We start from the raw sequence: 18,790 nt of genomic DNA on the forward strand, positions 1-18,790 counted from the left end.
GTCTCTGTTAAATGAATAGTTTTGCTGCAGGTGTGATTTATGTTCAGCATACCTTAATTATTATCTATCTTATCACATGTACTAGTAATAATTCCCTCCTGATTTTCTGATTCTCAGAAGATGTGAGGGTTCTGTATTGGTATGCTAATGTTTTCTTTTATGTTTTCATTACCACAAGTTCATAGTTTACTGTGATACAACCCATCAGTTTGTTTTTCTCAGTGTGATGTGATGCACAGGTTTGAAAGGCAAAAATATGCTCACTTCTAGTGATGGAACTTACTTTGTTAGAAATCTAAAGAAAAGGATATCTAATCTAACAGCTAGACAGGTATGTTTTTCAATTCTACCAAATCTGTGAGGATCTCTGCGGTATAAATAGGATCCAAGAAAAGTCTGAACCTAATCCTAGGACATCTCAAGTTTACATCATGCTGACCACAAAAAGGGCACAAAATCAGATCGGACAACCAAAGCATGGCCAGAAAGGGTCTAAAAAAACATAGCCGTAGAAGATACCGATGCTCACTGTCACAATAGAAGGAGCAGTACGTATGGCTATCATATCGGCAGCACGCTGCCTTTCTCTCTCTAACGTTAGTCGTCCTCGCGCAATCCGCTGAAGTCATTACCTGCTCCCTCCTCAACGCGTATAATGGTCCCAGCTTCCACGTGAGATAAGATTATCTATTAAGCAAGATGCTAACTATGCAAGAAAAGGTGATTAGGGGAGGATGTGATGACTCTTCCTATCCAAACAGAATGTGAGGGCATCTTGTGCTTTCCTAGCCAGTCCCAAGAAAAGCCATTTGGCCAAAGAAAAACCCGCTTCCTAACACGATTGCCTTGAGTTTATATGTTTTTCATTTTCATAGAAAGAACTACCAGCCAAGCCTTTGATACCACCCTCGGTAACGCACTAATAGACCCCGCTGTTGACTCTTCCTATCCAAACAGAGTGTGATGAACAACCTTCATTATATGGTCTTTTTACATAAACCCTAAAACTTAGCTCAGTACATATGGTTTGTATCATCATCAATGGATCTCAAGCTGAATAATCGATTCTGATAGTTCCAGGCCAGAAAAAGCAGATGAATCAGATATGCAAATGTTGCTCCATGAAGTTGCTATAAACGATTATTAGTAATTTCTTGCAAGATTTTCAGGGAAAATATCCAAGGAACTTATATTCACAAAATAGCACATAAGTTTTACCATTTCCTAATTCTGGCAAAAGCAATGTTAGGCTGATCAGGCTTAATTATTTTAAGGCAAACTAGAAAGCTCAGCAATACAGGACTTGTCTATCGTCCAATGGAGCAGAGTTGTACAAACAGGCACTAATAATTTGCTTCCTGTCCTGGCATGCAAAGGGCAGTATTGAATCGGTCCTAATGGGTATCTTTCCTTTAGAAATAATATGAATCTAATTGATTCTAATGGAATTCTTTAAAAATACTATGAAACTAATTGATTCTAATGGAATTTGGGAGCTGTGTCTTGTCCAGCCAGGTAAACAACCCAATTTCGCCCCGTCAATTGGCTTAGCGCAACTCCAGCAGACCTTCTAATAAACAGCCTCCTATCCTAAGTTTAGAGAGCTAGGCTAAAAAAATGCACTCCAACAGGCCCTCTACTAGACCCTCTATTCTCGGGAGGCCACCCTCCATTCCTAGGGAGTCTCTAGGGAGCCCTCTACTATAATTTAGAATTGAGGGCTATTATTGGAGTTGAAATAAATTTAGAAGCCCCTTAAAAATAGAGTCAACCCCCCATTTGATATTTAGAGGGTCTGATTCATGGACTATTGCTGGAGTTACTCTTAACCCACCAAGCTTGGGCTTCGTCTGGAAGGAATTGTATTTTCCTGCCAACCGTCCAATTAGACAACTATGACTTTTCCTTTTTCTTACTAGTATGAAATGGTTTTTCTCATGAGAATCACCTCCTTCTCATACACAGTTGTATCAAATGATTCTGATTGAATATATAATTGTTTCCTAGCTAGGAGAGAGATGGGAATTTCGAAACGTGCAAAATATAGGTATGCAATAATTTGGGAGGGGAGGAGAACCCAGGTGGTCGTTGGACCAACATCTAAAGTAGACAATCAGGTTGAAATCCTCGTGGTGCCACTCTTGCTAGAATTTCGAGGACAGGCATCGGCCAGACATATCATAGAGAGAACCTGGTCACTAGCGTCCAGCGACGCAGGGGCTATTCTAGCCTTTGGTCTCTATAAATATATGCAATAATTGATTCACAATAGATTTTAGATTAGGCCCACAATTATTTAGAAAATTAATTAACTTCATTTATTTTCTTATAAATTATGAATATTGACTAGTGGTTATAAATTATTGTTACGCCCCCAAAATTTCAACTTTGGATTATGAATATATTTTCAAATATAATTATCCATCTTTTCAATTTTTCAATAAATTTTCAGATTTTTTTGGCAATTATTCTTATTTAATCTATTTCTATCGCGAGTTCCAAGTATTTGATTTGGATTCATAGTGTCCTAAATTATCTCTATGATTTTTTCTAGAATTGTTCCTGAATTTTTCTTGGATAAATTCTATTTTCTATTATTTGATTTCTTTTTTACATGGAAAAATTTTATTTTATTTTCCTTTCTCTTTTTCATCTTTTCTTTCTTTTTCCTCCTTCCTTTTTCTTTCTCAAGCCGTTGACTCAATCTCTTTTTCCTCTCCGCCAGCTTCCTTCCCTCCTCCGCCCCGTCCAACTCCTCCTCCCCTCTCCTTCCTTTCTTTCTCTCTTGGGTCGAAACAGGCTGGCCCATCCCGCACCCTCTCTTTTCTTCCCTCTCTCTACGCCACCGATAGGTGGGGCCCCCATGTCGTGGCCATCCTCTTCCTCCGACTGAGTCCGAGTTCGACTCGAGCCTTCCCCTCCTCCCGAGCCTACGGCCTGATGCCGTGGCTGCCTCGGGCCTGCACACCGAGGTGAGTCGGTCCCTGTTTCACCCCTCGCAACCCCCTGCCAAGCCGCATGCCACCTTTTAGTTTTCCTGCATCGCACACCCCGATCGCCCTATCTCCGCCAAGGTTCGTTGCGGTCCACCGTCGATCCACTGTCTCATATCCTCTCCATGCGCACGAGTACCCCCACGAGCCCCGCGGTGAGCTCCACACCATTTCTTACTACTAGTCCATCGACCCGTGCTTCCGCATGAGCTAGAATTTGTAGGTGACATTAACATTAGAATTTTTTTATACATTTTGTTAGGATGAACAATTGATCAAATTGTTGTATGTGTTAATTTCCTTACATTCATGGCATCATAAGAAGGATCTTACAATTCTGCAACATAGATACAAACTCCCTCCATACTCAAAAATAAAGTTATTTTGGATAAGATTTGGATCAAACATTGGGAATATAAATCATGAATAACTTTTAAGTTGTTGAGTTTCAAAATACAAAAACTATATGAATAGATTTGTCTTGTACAATACTTTCATAAAAATATAAATATATCACTTTATGATAAATATTTTTATAAAAATAAGAAGTTAAAATTAAGCTTTGGAGACCATGTCGCTGTCCAAAATTAATAGTAAGCACTATATTAATTAGCATTTATTCTCGAGAGCGAGATCAATACATTTTTTTAAGATTGTAGCGCAAACTATGAAGAAAAATTCATTTCTTTCGAATATCTATGACTATAAATTTGAATTATTATTAGATGGCCATTGAATGAGAGAAATATTGTAAAAATTATAAAGTCAGTGATGTTTTACTTGAGACGTACCTACATGTCCACATTTATTCTTTCAGAAAGTATATCTCCGCTGAATAACTTGAAACTATACTTCGGAATGTCTTCTGTGTCTTTGATCTTTTTTAAGTAGTTTGTGGGCGAGAAGTTGAGTATCTTGTCGTGTTCCACTAGCCAATATTTCTATGCTGCTGGTGTGATCCTGACCTTTGCAATGATGTACACAGTACATTACCTTCCTCAAATAGTGGTTTGAACTTTTCCATACAAGCTTTATTGATAACTCCGTGCACCATGGTCCCCTGATTTTTATTATCATCATTAATAATTTGTAAACTGAAAATAATCCCAAAGCAATCATAGTGAACAACTATTATATGATTAATAAAGATCATGTCAACACTTAACCGTTCACTACTACCAAGAAATATTGCATTCCATACTCTGGTTACCCTTGCCTTGATTTTCCATGGTTCCTTTCTTGGTCTAATTTCACTTAAGGTACTGCTCACCATCGCAACTTGTTCAACTGCATCAGCAAAGTGATGATAGATCTAATTCAGCTTTTTTTAATACAAAAGTTATTGTATATTCAAACATGAGACTACAACTATTAGAGAAGAACAACGATCCTGTGAGATAGATTCAGAAGGAATACAAAATCAAGCTATTTTTCTATACGGAAGCAGATTCAGAATGAATATAAATTTGAGCTATTTTTCTATACAAAACTTATGGCATAAAATATCGATCATGTGAAATAGATTTGCTAGGAATACAAATGTTAGACTTCGCAATAGTTCATGAAGAATGGCGAAAGACAAGTTGTCCGTACCTTTCAGGTGATGGAAGTTGCAGCTAAAACAATAGACAGATGATTTGAGTTGTGGTACAGAAGCATGGTCTATTTGGATGGATGCCAACTCTCCTTATATATGGACAAACAGACATCTAGTTTGTTAGTTGGATTAAATACCGATCCTTTGGGATATTCTCTGATTTAAATAAGCGTCAATGGAGAGTAGGACGCACTAGCAGTAGAATATTACATTGCCAACATGATCAGAATATCTAGCTCCAAGTTTGGCGAAAAACTTTACATGGGTAAAAGTAGTTACTTATGCAGCAGGTAGCCAAGTTTGAGATCAATGTTGAAACGATTTAAGGGGCTGTCGTCTACCGTTTGTTTTCAAGAAATTAAAGACGCTGTCCTTTGTGGGCTCAACTTCTGAACATTTGTGTTTGTTGCAGATCGAGTGCACATGAAGAGAAACTTTGCAGTGTAAATCAAAGCTGAAATCGGCAAAAAAAAACTGCGGCTAGCTCATGATTATATTCTAGTGATATTTCGTACTACTTGCAGCCATTACTTTCCGAGTGTGAAACAGAGTGAAAAGAGAGGAGCATATATATTAAGGTCCTGCATTAGAAATAGAAGAACGAACCAGAGCTGAAAGAGAGTGGGGCAGCGAGTACCGACCAAAGCACATCTATCACCAAACGCGCAGATGCAGGCCGAAAGCGATGTGTTAGGAATTTTATGCTAGTACAATGTTTTCAATTCATTCACAATGTGAACATGACTGCATAGCTATACTTTACATGGGTAAAACCGTAAAAGTAGTTACTAGTAGCTTCGCATGCATGCTTTAACCAATTATATATGCGTCAAAGTTTTTGTCGTGGAATTTTATATTCAAAGCAACATCTACATAATCAAACTAGCGGGTGAAGTTACAAGTACGACAATTCAATTAGTCATTAGTTTATTTACAAGCGCTCTTGTCTCATTCTAAACCAATATCATGTTTGCTCATCATATTGGAATTCAGCATTTTCTGGAAAAAAAAGAAATGTTGGAGCAACATCGTGTCACATTCAAAAATTAACTCGATTAGAGTGGTAGTACTGCATCTGATCAACCTGGAAGCTGAAAACTAGAGCGATCCAACTACCAAGAGCAAACATGCCTAACTTGGTAGCGATGCTTCATTTTTGTGATGAAAAGAACCCGTGTGGATCATTCCCTGACACGGGTGCGTTTCCTGTTTAATTTAGGTTCTTTATATCACTGGACTGCTAGTTCCACAACCACTACGAATAATTGGTCTCATATATGCCCGTCAAACAAGTTGTACAAATGATTTGGTTACTAGGTCGTCTGATATATATTGACCAAATTAAACTGGCACAAGTAGTGAATCGCACATGATTAGGACCGTCAAACAAGGAGTAGTAACAAGTAAGACCCAGATCATAGGACATATTCCTCCTGGTAAAAATTGTAAGTCGTTTTAGTTTTATCCTAAATCAAACTTCACTAATTCCCAATCAAATTTACAGGAAAAGTACACAAACATGAAATATTCTAGAAATTAAAGTTGGTTTCACTACAGCAGCTAGCGAGCAATAATAATAATGCCAAGCATATGTACGCGCCAATATTCAGTGTAGCATTTGACCATATGCATCAACGAGAATCCCAGCTGGATAGATCACATGATCTGTGGTCTTAGTGTCTTACATACACATTCCGACACACGCACCAAATGCTTGAGCCTAAATTGGATCGGATACCGTACGGCAGATGATCCGATCCTCATCAGCGTGTGGTGGTAGATACACTGCCAGTGCGGCGCATCCAGCAGCCACAAATTAATAAATTCCACTACTGCTGCAAGCCTGCAACCATTGCACAGCACTAGATATTTACGAAGAAAATACTATATAACCAATAGATAAGTTTTTTCGTTCAGGCACAACTATGTACTGGAGATCGATATATATAGGTTGCAGCGCATCTAAGTTGCAGTAGCACACAATATATTCACAGGCAGACAACGACAGTGAAACTGCTGGCCAACCGTACGTACGTCGTTGTCCCAAACATGAGGTCGTGAGGTTCAGTTGTTACTAGTTAGCTAGGCTGCCTTTCCTTTTCTGTTCTCTGAAATAAGTAGTTAGCAGCAGGTTATCTGTCGGTGTCGCACTACATGCAGTAAGTAGCATTCAGCAGCAGGAATCAAAGTATCATCTATCGAACAGGCTCTGCTGATGATCAACCCAACCCAGCCGCGCGCCAACAACATCTATATATCCACGCAATTTACATCGATAGGATGATCGAGTCCCTCGACGCCACGCGCGACGGCAGCTGTTTTCCAAGAAATGGAGCAGCAGCGTGCGTCGCCGTCGCCACCGCGTTGGCAATCATCATTCATCAGTAGTCGCAAAAGGAGTGAGCGAGGGCATCGCTTTGGATCGGAGGCGCGTAAATCTGTCTGTCTGTCTCTCCCTCTCTCTCTCTCTCTCTCTCTCTCTCTCTCATCTAGCTAGTAGGCTAGTAGCCTAGGGCGCGCCCGTCAATGGCCGCCGCGGCCCACGTACGCACGCGTCCGCACCGCGTCCGCCGCGGCCAGCGGTCGCGCCCACCACGGCACCACCAGCACCAGCCGCAGGCTGGCCGGGACGAAGAAAATTCCGCGACGGTGCGTGCACCCCCGTACGACGCCGTAGTAGTAGTGTGGAGTAGCCTAGCTAGGCCGCAGAAGGGACCAATTAAGCAAACCCTGGTTGGGCCCGGCCGCGAGGCCATCCCAACCCTCCGCATAGGATAGTTTACATTGTATTAAATATATTGACATATAAGAATTTTTTAGCTTATGTGCCATCGTAATAAATGAGAGAGAGTAGAGAGAGAAATTAGGTCTTAAGACGACAACCTATGCACTAGATACTATTAAATTATGCATTGGTAGTGAGTTAATGTCTTTATAATAAATGAAGAACAAATATGATACTTTCTACCAATAATAATAAGTGGATAATAAGTGGATAAGAGAGAATGAGTTCCATAGAAAACCACACTCATGAGTTGTAGAGTGTACCCCCTCCGTCCTAGAATGTAGGAAACCATGAGTTTTTGCAGGCAAATTATGGAGATAGAGAAAACGCACAATTATGTACCCCTCATTAGTGCATTGTTCAGTTAATCAATTACTGAATTTTCAGCCGTCCGCACCAAAACTAAGGAGATTAGCATGCTTTTTACTACCAGGCCCACCACAATTGATTTCTTTACAAAACTAGTACCAAAACCAAAAATATTAGCGTGCCTTTTGTCCAACGAATCCTAGAATACTTTACATGTGGGAATAAATTTTAAACCCTCTCTAATACCTTATATTCCAGGACGGATGAAGTAGTTTCTAAAGGTGGTGTCTTGATGATACGATAATATAGATACTAGTAACGGACACTATAGGTTGGGATTGGCTGGTCGGGTTAGTTGGCTATGGTTTGCAAGAGGAGCTAGCTAGCTACAGTAATACTAACCACAGCTGGAAAGCTCCAGTGTTCCTCCCATCACTGCGCATAGTGCTGCGAGCAGGTGGCGACCAAGCAATGGGCTGCGTTGCATCGTCTCGTCGTGTTGTGCTGCCAGCCGGCCAGTTGGGGGTACGGTTTTTTTATTTGAGATATATACTTACGATCGATGTGACAGCTGCAGGTATTTCGCATAGTAGGATCCTGTTTGGCATGGCCAGCTCCGGCTCCACGCGGAGCCATGCCAAACGGGGTAGAGCACCGCGGCTTCGGGGATGGAGTCTCGGAATTTCCGCACTCTGGAGCGGAATGGCGGAGGTGGAGCCACAAAATCGTGGCTCCACACGGCTCCGCGGAGCTCCTCCCGTTCCTTGGACCGTCTTGCCCTCGCCAGGGCCCAGGAGGAGGAGGCGCTGGTGGAGGCCGGGAGGCGGCGGCGCGTGCGGACACTGGGAGCCGACGGCATGGGGGGAGGCCGGGAGGTGGCGGCGCAGGCGGAGGCCGGTGGTGGCGAGGAGGCACAGTGAGGTGGGCGGAGGAGGCACAGGGAGGTGAGGAAGGTAGGCGGCGGGGCGGGCGGAGGAGGCGCAGCGAGGCGAGGAAGGCGGGCGGAGGCCGGGAGGCCGGTGGCAGCGAGGAGGCGCAGCAAGGCGGGGCGGAGGAGGCACAGCGAGGCGAGGAAGGCGGACGGAGGCCAGGAGGCCGGTGGTGGCGAGGAGGCGCAGCGAGGCGGGGCGGAGGAGGCGCAGCGGGCGATTGGATAAGGAGGAGAGGAGGGAAAAAGAGAGGGAAAAAAGAAAAAGAAAGAAAAAGAAAAAGAAGTAAAAGAAAAATATAGGAAAGAGCAGTTTAGATATTTCATAATCTCAATCTAATAGGTGAAGCTATTTTACCAAATGTTTTCCAAAACGGCTACAGCTCTACTAGAGAAGCCGCTCCACTAGAGGAGCCGGAGTCGTTTTTGAAGGAGCCGGAGCTCTGCCAAACAGACCATAGAGTTTCATGTGAAAAACGAGCCCTCTATGTTGCGGGTACGGGTGGTGGTCCGGGTTCCGGGGCTTTGGATCATTGGACGTAGGATGATTAATCTGTGTACAGAGTTGATCATTGAGTTGTACAGGAAATAGCTACTTGCTAGGTGTGGTGTCTGCATCGATTTATGTATATGTGTATAGTGGCTTTGATATATCATCCATCGTTTATATGAACAGCATGAGGTAAACATCCATGTGGGGACCGGGCAATGCTGGCTAGGCTTTATTCGGTGGTCATGACGCAAGTGATGAACTTGTTTTTTTTAGGGAAACAGGAGGGAGGGAAGGTGGCTACTGAGATTTATTATTAAAAAAGAAGAGGAAGAAAAAAGTTACCAAAAAAGAGGAAAAGAAGAAGAAACAGGAACAAGGAGGAGGAAAGAGACAGAGAAATGTTTGTACAAGATTGCTAATCCAATCTTCCATAGCTTGCACCATGCGTGGTTTAGCCCTCATAATTACCAGAGCAAATTGAGCAATGTTTCTCTATCCTGCTTGTGATGAGTGAATTGTCAACCGTGCGGTGTGATCGTGCGCTTGGTCTTTGGATTGCAGGTACACGGGCGTCGAGTGTCGACGGAGAGTTGCCGTGGAGGAGCTCGGGCCAGGCGGCAGCTGTGGCGTCCACTCCTGGATCGAGGGCGCAAGCGGCGACGGAAGGTGGGTTTCTTGGTTTGTGCCACAAAACCAAGGAGGCGAACGGCGGTCGAAGACGCTAAGTCGTGGAGGCACGGGCGTCGGTCTCGGGACTGACGGAGGCGACGGGCGTCGACGGCGTCTAGGGCCTCGCTGCGGGCGAGGAGGTGACGGGCGTCGGGCGGCGTCTAGGGCCGTCAGAAGGCCGAGGCGGGAACGGCGTCTAGGGCCACGGCGTGGAGGCGGGAATCTTCCCGCGCGTGAGGTTTTGGCGGTTTTCTCAAAACCGGCCACCTACCCTGGTTTCGCGGACCCTCCAAAACCGCGGACTGGATCTTCATCAAGATGGCGGCATCGTGGAGAAGACTTCGCTTCGAAGAAAGAACCTCGGCCATCGGATGAGATCGTGTACAGGGGGTGCTGCAGGCCAACCGGTTTGGCCGGTCCCTGGCACCGGTCTGACCGGTCTAACCAACCGGTCTGACCGGTCCAGCGTACCGGTCTGACCGGTCCCGCGGGTATAAATACCCCTTCACTTGTGTTAGGTTAATTGCGGCTTTTGTATTTCGTCCGTGAATTGTTCTATCTCTCATGCCGCCGCCCCTGTGTTCCTCCCCCCCTGTTCATCTCTTTATGGTAGATTTAAATGTTGTTTGTGTGAGAACTCTTATGGATTTGATTGGGAAAGGAGGCACTAACCTCCTCGTGCCCTCTGGGCGGTTTGAATCAATCCATCTCCTCGTTTTGTACCTTGTTCGATGAATTTTCGATTTCGTTTTTGGTGCACTTGATTGCGAGGAGTCCACGAGTTCTTTGCCGTGATTCCCATGCCTATATTTTGTTCTTGAACCCTCTGGAATCACTAGCTCGTCCAAATTCGATTTCTTGGAGACTAGAGAAAACCCCACCCACTTTGATCTCATCCCAAAATTCTCGTGCTATGGATATCTTTAGGGTGAGATTTCTTGGGGATACACTCTTGGGGGAGGAACAAAGCTATCCTCCAAGTTTCATCCAATTTGGACGCGATTTGCTCTCGATTCACGGTTTGGAACTAAATTTTCGGGGTTTTCTGGACGCCACCGGTCAGACCGGTTGGCGAGACCGGTCAGACCGGTCTTCCTGTTTTTCAACTGCTTGACCGGTTAGACCGGTCTTCTATACCGGTCAGACCGGTCTGTGCCTGAGCAGCTTCGATTTGAGTTGGTTCTCACGCTTTTGCTTCCTCGTTGCGATCCGAGTTTTCGGAGTTGAGATAGCTTGTCTCTAGCTATTCTCACTGATCTCGGTTTGAGGGCTTGGGTGATTTTGGGACATAGGCCGACGATTCGAATTTTGAAGAATTTTTGATCGGCTCCCATTCACCCCACCCTCTGGTCGCCGGCTTCGGTCCTTCAATTGGTATCAAAGCTTGGTTGAGGATTTCAATACCTTAACCGGTTCGAAAACCACTTGGAGACCATGGCGAGTCTTGGTAAGATCTCGGTATTTTCCGGCGAGGACTATGCCTACTAGAAGGTTCGCATAAGAGCCTTCTTGCAGAGCATGGGAGCCGAGGTCTGGGAAATTACCAAGAACCAGCTTTACGAGGTGCTTGCTGTTGGGACCACACCTCTCCAGGTGACCCAACACGAGCCTAACGTCAAGGCTGTCAATGCCTTGTTCGCTGGCGTTTCTCGTGCGGAGTTCTCACGCATCCAGGGTTTTCAAGAAGCCCACAAAATTTGGACGTGCCTTGAGAACTACCACGAGGGTACACCTCAGGTGAAGGCTAGACTGTTCGAAACTCACCGGCGTGAGTACGAGAACTTCACACAGAAGCTGGGTGAGAGCATTAACATGATGTTCAGTCGATTGTAAATAAGGTCAATGCGAACAGATCTGTTGGTGCCCTTGAGTACACAGAGCACGAGAAGGCTCTCAAGTTGCTCTACGCACTTGACCGCTTTGTGTGGGATCTCAAGGTGAACACGATTATTGAGTCTACAGGCTATGAGACTCTGACCGTGAACGAGCTTTTCAGCAAGCACAAGGCCACCGAGGTGGATAACTAGACACGGGCCAAGCTCAATGGTGCCCCTCCTTCCAAGAGCGTCGCTCTTGTGACAGGCCCAGGTGGATCGAGCTCTAACGCTAACTCTGCTCTTGGCTTTTCTCTTGCCACTTTGCCTTCTGTTTCAGATGAGCAGCTGGAGACGCTGGGCGATGACGACTTGTGCCTCCTCATCAGTAAGTTCCAGCGCGTCTACCACAACAGGCAGAGGAAGAATAACCCCGGGTGCTACAACTGCGGCGATCTGAACCACTTCGTCGCCGATTGCCCCAAGAATTCCAGCGGTGGCCAGAACAACTCCTTCGACTACTACCTCCACCGCGACCGCGATGAGGGAGGCTCCAACAAGGAGCGTCGGCGCCACAAGCACCGTAGTCGTGACCGGGGAGAACGCTTCGACAAGGAGTCGCTCAAGAAGCGCTTCCAGTACAAGGCCAAGAAGCGGGAGAAGGCCTTCCTGGCGCAGCTCAGTGACCTTGACAAGAGCTCCGACACCGACCGCTCTTCTTCACCGACCTCCGACGACGACGACGACAAGAAGAAGAAGAAGCGGGACAAGGAAGCCACCGGCTTCATCGGCCTTTGCTTGGCGGCCGGTCGGCGCAAGAGATTCTGCACCATGGCGGGCGAAGCCGATGGTGCTCGTGCGTCTTCGGGTGGACATGCTACATCGATGCACTCCGGCTCTTCTCCTGGATCCGAGAGCGATTCAGAGGTAAACTCCATGATCGACCTGCTTGATACAAAGGTTAGGGAGTTGTACGCTGCTCTCGACAACCAGAAGAGGCTGCTTAAGGAAGCAGCTAGAGAGCGTAGAAAGCTTAGGGCTGAGCTGGCTTGTGCTAGGGAGAAATCTAGTGAGGATGAGTGCGCTGGCTGCATATCTCACATGAATGACCTTGTTGCTCTCCGTGCCAAGCATGATGAGAATGTCGCGAACTTAGATGTTGCTAAGACTTCGCTTTCTGACGTGTCTCACGAGCTAGCCAAGGCCAAGCATGAGCTTGAACTTGTCAAGGACGCTCCCATTGTTAGTGATGTGCTTGAATGCGATGAGTGTCCTATCTTCAAGTCTGATCTATTTTCCTTGCAGTCCAAGTTTGCTACTGTTGTTTGTGAACTAGAGGAGCTTAGATCTAGGCCTGCTTTACTTGGTGCTTGTAAGCTTTGTCCCATGCTTAGGTCGGAGTTAGAGGAGAAGAATGCTTTGATCAAGTCTTTTGGAAAGACTAAGGTCGTAGAGTCTAGCCCACCTATTGACTGCTCTGTTTGCCCTAGTTTGATTGCTGATTTAGATAGTCTTGCGGTAGAGAAAGCCAACTTGGAGAATGAGAACACATACCTTTAGGGTGATTCTGAGTTGGGTTTCTAGCAGTGAACCGCAGTTGGGCATGATGATTAAGCAGTTCAAGCGTGGTGATGGGTTTGGGGTCGGTTACACATACACGAAGTCAGACTTTGACAGGTTGTATGGTAAGATTGGCAACGCTGCTGGAAACACTGCTAGCACGAGCACACAGCCTTCGCTTGTTGACCCCGCGGATGGTGTGCTTAAAGAACCACCTAAAGCACCTCCGCAGAAGCAGATTTGGGTTCCAAAGCCCAATGAGCTGAGGAATTCTCTCAACAAGCTCGCTGCTGCCGCAGCCTAGGTTGCCCAGAAGAAGGGGGCTGCTCCTCCCCGTCCGCAGGCTAGGCCTCCAACTCCCAAGCGTGAGGTGAGGTACCACAGCGAGTTCTGTGACAAGAAAGGTCACCTGGAGGAGTTTTGCTTCAGGAGGAAGCGGGCTGTGAGGAGAGAGCAGGACAGACGGAACGCGGACATGTACTCTGCTCGGGTGCATGGTCCTTCTCGGCGTGGTGATAGGCAAGATGCTAGGGCGCGCCGTGTAGGTGGAGGTCAGGGAGACGGTGGTGGTTACCGTGCTCCAGCGGGTGGTCGTTTTGCCGGTCGTGCTCCTGGTCGTTTTCAGTACGGCTATGGACCACGGGACCGAGGCTTTGGAGGAGGTTTTGAGGCTCCACGCTTTCCTTGCGGTGGTGTTTGTCAGTCACGCGGTAGACGGGACGGGGGATACGCTTTGTCTGGTTTTGCTAACCCTTCTGTAGAGCAAATGGCTCGACACTGGTTTGCTTCTCACTTTGCTAACCCCAGTGTTGAGACATTTGCTCACCCTTTTTGTCTCACTACTGATGTGCAGGTCGGAGGCTTGGAGAACAGGTGGATCATGGACTCCGGTTGTTCGCGCCACATGACCGGAAATGACAAATGGTTCTCCAGCCTCACCCCGATGCGCTCAAAGGAGTACATTGTGTTCGGAGATAATGGAAGAGGAAAGGTACGTGGACTTGGCGCTGTTCGAGTTTCTGATCTTTTTACCCTGAGAGAAGTTGCTTTAGTTTCGAATCTCGGCTTTAATTTGCTCTCTTGTTCGCAACTTCTTGATGAGGGGTTTGAGGTTCGCTTCAAGGACGGCTGCTCGTATGTTTTGGATTCCAGAGGAGATTTGGTTTGTCAGATTACACCTCGCGATCGGGTTTTCTTGGTTGACTTCTCTGTAACTCCTTTTGGCCCTTCTCATTGCTTGATGGCTGGTCCTTCTTCTGATTTGTGGAAGTGGCATAGGAGACTAGGACATTTGAGCTTCGATTTGTTGTCGAGACTGAGCTCACTTGGCCTGATCCAAGGATTGCCCAAATTGAAGTTTGATTAGAATCTTATTTGCCATCCGTGTCGTCACGGTAAGATGATTGCCACTTCACATCCGCCTGTTAATCAGGTGATGACCTCTCACCCTGGAGAGTGGCTACACATGGACACAGTTGGTCCTTTTAGGGTGATGTCTGTTTGTGGGAAGTGGTACGTGCTTGTGGTTGTGGACGACTTTTCTCGCTATTCTTGGGTCTTTTTCATGAGAACCAAGGATGAGGCTTTCGAGTTTGTTCGAGACTTGATCTTGAGGTTGAAAAACGAGTTACCCTAGGCCATGAGAGCGATCCGCAGTGACAATGACACAGAATTCAAAAACGCTCGTTTTGACGCCTTTTGCAGTGATCAAGGGCTCGAACACCAGTATTCTTCTCCCTACACTCCACAGCAGAATGGAGTTGTAGAGCGGAAGAATCGGACGCTGGTTGAGATGGCTAGGACGATGCTCGATGAGCATAGGACTCCTCGCAAATACTGGGCTGAGGCGGTTAACACCGCTTGTTACGTGTCCAACCGCATTTTCTTGCGTGCTTTCATGCACAGGACTTCTTATGAGTTGCGGTTTGGACGCCAGCCCCGTGTTGACCATCTCAGAGTTTTCGGTTGCCGGTGCTTTGTGCTGAAAGATGGAAATCTTGATAAGTTTGAGTCTCGCTCGTCTGACGGTGTTTTTCTCGGTTATGCTTCTCACTCTAGAGCGTACCGTGTGCTGATTATTGATACTAACATCGTCAGAGAGACTTGTGAAGTCACTTTCGACGAGACTGCGCCGTGCAATTCTTCTGTCTTTGAAGTTGCAGGAGATGATGAGCTCGGCACCTCCATCTTTGAAGATGAGGAGGAAGAAGCTGCAGATGGCGAGGCTGAGGCTACCACGCGTGCTGTGGACCCAGCTATCTCTGCTACGAGTTCGGACGATGACGACGGCCCCGACCCGACTACGTCTACTTCTCGGGGGCTATTCGAGGAGGTGACTCAGGCTACACCAGCTGCACCTGAGGAGGCACCAGCCTTGGTTGAGGAGGAGGTGACTTCGACACGGGAGGCACCGCGACACATTCAGCTCGCCATCCACCTCAACAGATGCTAGGTGATCTCAATGAGCGAGTCACCAGGTCCAAGGTAACAAGTATCGCTGGCTTTGCTCATTCAGCGTTTGTTGCCTCTTTTGAGCCCAAAGATATTGGACACGCTCTTTCTGATTTTAATTGGGTCAATGCCATGCATGAGGAACTTGAAAATTTTGAAAGAAACCAAGTTTGGGTTTTGGTCGAGCCTCCATCTGCTTGTAATCCCATCGGAACGAAGTGGGTTTTCAAAAACAAGCAGGGTGAGGATGGTTTGGTTGTTCGGAACAAGGCTCGTCTTGTTGCCCAGGGGTTTTGCCAAAAAGAGGGTATTGATTTTGAGGAAACTTTTGCCCCTGTTGCTCGTTTGGAAGCTATTCGAATCTTTCTTGCATTTGCTGCTTTCAAGGGTTTTAAGGTTTTCCAAATAGATGTTAAATCTGCCTTCTTGAATGGTTTTATCGAAGAAGAAGTTTATGTGAAGCAACCCCCTGGTTTCGAAAATTCCAAGTTTCCAAACCGTGTTTATAAACTTCAGAAAACTCTTTACGGTTTGAAACAGGCACCTAGAGCTTGGTATGATAGATTGAAAACCTTTTTGCTGGCTCAGGGCTTTAAAATGTGATGTGTTGATAAAACTTTGTTCCTCATGCGATCTGGCACTGATTTTCTATTTGTTCAGATATACGTGGATGATATTATCTTTGGTGGCTCTTCTCATGCTCTTGTATCCAAGTTTTCTGAGCAGATGTCCAGGGAGTTCGAGATGAGCATGATGGGTGAGTTGCAGTTCTTCCTCGGGCTGCAGATCAAGCAAACTCCTCAGGGCACTTTTGTCCATCAAGCCAAGTACACTAGAGACTTGCTGCGGAAGTTCGACATGAGTGACTTGTCTCCTCAGCCGACTCCGATCAGCACATCTACGGCGCTTGATGAGGACTTGGACGGCGAGGCGGTGGACTAGAAGGAGTACAGGAGCATGATCGGCTCTAGCCTGTACCTGACGGCGACGCGACCGGACATCCAATTCGGCGTTTGCCTCTGCGCGCGGTATCAAGCTTCGCCGCGCACCTCCCACAGTCAGGTGGTGAAACGCATCTTCAGGTATTTGAAATTCACCCCTGAATTTGGTCTTTGGTACTCTGCGGACTCTTCTCTGGTTTTGGTGGGCTTTTCTGATGCCGATTTCGGTGGGTGTCGGTTGGATCGCAAGTCGACATCCGGCACTTGTCAATTTCTCTGTACATCTTTGGTGTCTTAGTCCTCTCGCAAGTAGGTTAGCGTAGCGCTTTCTTCTACAAAAGCTGAGTATGTTGCCGCTGCTAGCTGCTGCTCCCAGATCCTATGGATGAGACAAACCTTGCAGGATTATGGCTTGAGTTTCGGTAGGGTTCCCATCTTTGTAGACAACATGTGAGCTATTAGCATTGCAAAGAACCCTGTCCTACACTCCAGAACCAAGCACATAGACATCCGATTCCATTTCCTGCGAGACAACCATGAGAGAGGACACATAGACCTGGTCCATGTCCCTTCAGAGAGGCAAACCGCAGATATCCTCACTAAACCGCTAGAGCAGGACACTTTTGCTCGCTTGCGAGGGGAGCTTGGGGTTTGTTACCCCTTTTGATCGCTGACTTTTGTTTGGTTAGCTTTGTAGGTCTTTATTTTGCTCTTCTTTGTTTTTTAGGTTTGGTAGTTGCATTGTGCATATGCATTGTACATGTTTGCATTTTGCATTGTTTCACTTGCACTAGCATTCTTGTATACATTGCTATGATCTTCTAGTGCCTGCTAGTGTGAGTTGATAAATTTGATCATGTATAGCTTGCTCCACTGTGTATATGACATCATCTGAGTTAAGCTATTTTGTTTTGAAAATCTGAAAACATGATCACCCTGGTTTGGCTACTAGCATGTTAGGGCGTGTTGATATGCTTTGCTATCTTATTCATGCTAGTATAGCCTTTTGTTCAACAATTCATACTTGAAATGATCTAAATTTGATAAAATTGCTTGAACTGCTCTTGAAATGGATTGAAAAGATCCAGGTGGGATTGCTTGTCGCACTGATCGAGCTTTCGGGACGGCTCACTTTGCACTTGTGAGAACCCGAGTAAGGCTGTGCATGACTGAAACGAGTGCTTTAAGCTTCTAATTGTCTTTTGGCATAGGCTTGGCCTCGTTGCTAAGTGAAGCTTGACAAGCTTTCAACCCATGGCATTAAAATTTGCTTGAGATAAATTTGATTGAAAAATGAATGTTGGCAACTTGTTTTGGCTGGTTTGGCTCACCTGTATGAGTTTGAGTAGCACTGCTTTCCATTTCCTACTTGTTAGTGCTAGATCATGGGTGATGCTTTTATTTCTCCTAAACTGAACTTGCCTAGCTCTAGATTGATTTGATATACCCTGTTGAGCTAGATGCAGGTCGTGTTTATGGATGCACACGTGCTTGAGACTAGATATTGCTCATATCTTTGTATCCCTGAATGCTTTCACTTACACCTCCTACATTGCATTCATTGCATAGCATCTGTTTAGGGGGAGTCTCAGCTTCAGGGGGAGCTTTAGGTCTTTTTAGGCTTGATGTGTGCATGTGCCAACAAGGGGGAGAATTTTGGGAGAAGTGATCGAACAAGGGGGAAACTTGTTTGGTTTTTGAAAAATTTGTTGTGCACAGGGCTTTGAGAGTGCATCATTTTGGGAGAGTTGCACTTGTGAGAGGTTAAAGTTTTGCTTGGGGAGTTTCTGCTTTGTTCTTGGCTCCTGTTCTTCCTCGTTTTCCCTCTGCTTCTTGCATGACTGTGTCGAGCGTTACCTCTGTCTTTGAGGAGTCATGTTTTGGCTTTTGATCTATTGCGTCGAGCCGTTGCCCTTGTCTTAGGGGATCGATCTCTGCTTGAGTAAGTGACTATTTCTGCTTCTCTGAACTTTGTGTCACATGCTTGAGTTCTTCACTTTCTGCTTCTTTTTATCACTTCTCTGTTTTCAGGTGGTGTGTTGACAATGCACTCATCAAGGGGGAGATTGAGGAATGTTGAGTACTCTATCCTGCTTGTGATGAGTGAATTGTCAGCCGTGCGGTGTGATCGTGCGCTTGGTCTTAGGATTGCAGGTACACGGGCGTCGAGTGTTGACGGAGAGTTGCCGTGGAGGAGCTCGGGCCGGGCGGCAGCTGTGGCGTCCACTCCTGGATCGAGGGCGCAAGCGG

Source organism: Panicum virgatum, chromosome 2K, assembly GCF_016808335.1.
Source record: "Panicum virgatum strain AP13 chromosome 2K, P.virgatum_v5, whole genome shotgun sequence".
In the NCBI taxonomy this organism is placed as follows: domain Eukaryota; kingdom Viridiplantae; phylum Streptophyta; class Magnoliopsida; order Poales; family Poaceae; genus Panicum; species Panicum virgatum.